The sequence below is a fragment of the Euprymna scolopes genome, chromosome 12 (assembly GCF_053919585.1).
Source record: "Euprymna scolopes isolate OS-2025 chromosome 12, ASM5391958v1, whole genome shotgun sequence".
NCBI lineage: Eukaryota > Metazoa > Mollusca > Cephalopoda > Sepiida > Sepiolidae > Euprymna > Euprymna scolopes.
The window spans coordinates 16,169,810-16,173,301 of record NC_136493.1 but is presented as its reverse complement, the minus strand read 5'-3'; the positions used below and the strand labels follow the sequence as shown (position 1 = coordinate 16,173,301).

Below are 3,492 nucleotides of genomic sequence, written 5' to 3'. Positions count from 1 at the left end.
CTACGTCTGTCTGCTCTGGTGGTCAATCCTCAACTCTCTCAATCTCTCCAAAACTAACTACATCACGTGTTCTCTTATGTCACCTAATTACTTGTCTCATACCAATCGAATCCACAACTAGTTATTTGTTTACGCAAATCCAAAAGAATGTTTACATCTATTTTCTATTTTCGCATTCGTTTTGCGATTTACACGTCAATCATTTCTTTCGCAGTTTAATTGTTTATTCTTCTAATCATAATGACTGATCGAGGGGCCATCCCACGCTCAAATCAATTAACAAGAATACAATAACAATAATAATAACAATAATATATATATATATATATATATATATACACATATATATATATATATATATATATATAGATTGATAGATATATAACTTACTTTCATGAGTATATCGTTGGTAGAATTACAAAATTATCGTCATAGTATATCATGGTAATAGTTAAATCTTTTGATTTTAATATCGAAACAAAGAAGTGACGCAGAAAACTCGCATAGTATATTTAACCTAGTTTAAAAAGAAATAGTAGATCTAAATATATAGGTTAATACATGTTTTAATAATACGCAGGAACAATGTAATTTGACAAAATCGGCTGATATATTTTAAAGTATTCTTACAAAAAAATAATTTCAAGAAATAGATGCTGACTCTTTTATGACTGGAAGACGAAGAAAAAATCAAGTAATTACGGCATAGTGTTAAATTATTTAAACTTGTCTTTACTGAAGATGTTTCAATATCCCATATTCTAAATGCGGCAAAACATCACTATATTAAAATATAGGTTTTTCTGATTATCTAATAGTTCCACAATAAATAAACATATGCTCCTGAGAAATAAGTTAAATTTATGAAATATAAAAAACAAATTAAATGAAAATTCAAATTTATGTATTTCTTAATGAAAATTCAATCAAATGTATTCCTTAATGAAAATTGCAAATATCGTTTCTAAGATTAAGTATGAATAAAACATACAATTTTTTATAACGGGTTGCGAGTATATTTTTAATGTATTCGTGAAATCGTATAATTGAAACAATAAATGTGGGCATTGAATATTATAAATCACTAGTAGTAATTAGTTCCCTACTACTGCAAGAACCATTTTTTAGTCCTGGGTATGACGTAAAACTAAATCCAGCAACGATGCCCTGATGCGGGAGCTTAAGGGTTGTGGGGAGAATGTCACTACCCCTTAGTCGTCGCAGTGCTGAGCCATCCTTGGGCAAGGTGTAGTACGCACTATATATATATATATATATATATATATATATATATATATATATATATATATATATATATATATATATATATGTATATATTTAGAGTCACCAAAATCCAAGCCTGGCTAACGATGCTCCTGGCGGATGAGAAAGGAATCCCAACGGCTTGTGAAGCGGATGAACCAGCACCGCAGTGCCGACGTGATCAACAAGGGTGATGTACAACTCGACTCTGCTCTGCCTCAGCCATCGGATGCGGCTGATTGCATGTGTGCAGACTGCCCTGCCCCTCTTTGCCTCTGTACTTTTGCTTCTAGCGGAGAAGGTGCTAGCAGTACTGGGCAAGCTGCTTATTCCTACTTTGCATAGGCTGGGGGAGAGATGCAAGTCCTGTGGCGATGGAGTGAGAGTGTACTGGCAGGTTTGATGCGCGACTACGGGCGCCACTACCCGGATTTTCTGCCATCAGCTGTCATCGGCGGCTGGGGTTTTAAAGCCCCGATCGGACTCACATCGCACCTTCGACACGGACACTAACTGACCTCCGCGTCATCGTCGAAATCGACAGACAGCCAGAGAGAGAGAGAGAGAGAGAGAGAGAGAGAGAGAGAGACTGCAAGAACTGTGAAACCGGTGTCGAAATATGAGATTGAGAAGTCACCGCTCCAAGAATGGGCACTCTGACCTGTAAACAGTTCTTCGGTAACACAGTTTACATTTCCTGGTAAGAATAGCGCAGGAGATTAGAAATTAATTGACCCCTTCTCAAAAAAGAGAAGATAAAGCCTGGGAGAGTATAGATATTTGAGTTTCACAGACATAACACTGCATCGCAATAAACAAGGACTAGGTAATTTCTGTTGATTTTTGAAGCTGAGGGAAAAACTCCTACCGAATACAGATTTCTCATTCTTTCTTGGCTTAAAACAGCCTGACATTTTTATTAATTAAATAGATTTTATGTGTGTAGAATAGTTATTGTCCTCGTTTACACGAATTTTCCCGTATTATTCGTTCAGCAGCAAACATAAATATATGTTATATATATATATATATATATATATATATATATATATATATATATATACACATATATGTATATATATATATATATATATACATGTATATATTATGCGAATAGCAAGTTTTCCTTCCTCTCCCCTCTACTCATATTAGCATTTCATATATTCAAGGTTTCATCCTCTATTTATTACATGGATCGTTTGATCGTGCTCATTTTTCTTGGTCTGTTATCCTTCACCAGTTGCGTTGAATAGTTGCTATATAACCGCGTTGCTATACTTGCGTGTGTATATGAACGAATCTATTTAAGGGTTACACATGTTTTATTAAAGAATACATTACTAATAAAACAAGACCTATCAAGATACTAAAAGCTCAACACTATTAAAAGGAGAAACCAATTCCAAACATATTAAAGTTTTGTTTTTTTTAATTCGAATTAAAAACAAGGCCGATAGCCATTAATCGCGTGTTCTCGTTTAATGAATGAATGCATGAATGTAGGATTGGCATGAAATTCTTAAAGATAAACTAAAATCACAGAGAAATCGGCTAAATGACTTAAATAAATAAAAAAGTAATGACTTAGAATGACTTTAATGAACTTATGGATTAATGGAATGATCTTATGAATGACCTGAATGCTTAAAAATAACGGGAATCCTTCAAAAACAACTTGAATGATCTGGAGAATGACTTGAATGGCTTTGAGACTGGCTGGTTGTAAAGTGGGTGATCATTTTACATTAAATAAATACAGAAAACTGATCCCCCACCACTTTATATCACTATAAGTACCGCATGTAGTAAGGACAGATACCACACTTTGATCTTGGCCAAAAGGCCAAGAAAGGGTATTTCTTTGTTCCCCTTCCGAGCAAATTAGGCACGAGGCCGATTTTTAATGTGAGGAGTGAAAGGGAAATGGGGGCCAACTTCCCGGGGAGTAGGGGAGCTGGATAGTTGCAATTGGTATGAAGGGTTTCCCCTACATTGCCCAAGGTCTTATATGTGGGATTGCCCCCACATATGGTATTTGCTTCCAGTATCTGCCAGAACAAATACTACGCTTTGATCTTGGCCAAAAGGTCAAGAAAAGCTTAAAAAGCTAAGAACAGCATCCATAAACAGAAGACCTTTGATCTTAACCGAAAAGGGCAAGCACAAAACTGTTACGGACAGACCGACCGACCGACCGACCGACCGACAGAGTGACTTATAGAGTCGCTT

At 35.5% G+C, this 3,492-nt stretch overlaps 1 pseudogene; it reads right to left on the bottom strand.

The window, feature by feature from the left end:
• Nucleotides 1–2,989: 2,989 nt before the first annotated feature.
• LOC145291837 (U2 spliceosomal RNA) lies at nt 2,990–3,118 on the bottom strand (annotated as a pseudogene).
• Nucleotides 3,119–3,492: the final 374 nt, after the last annotated feature.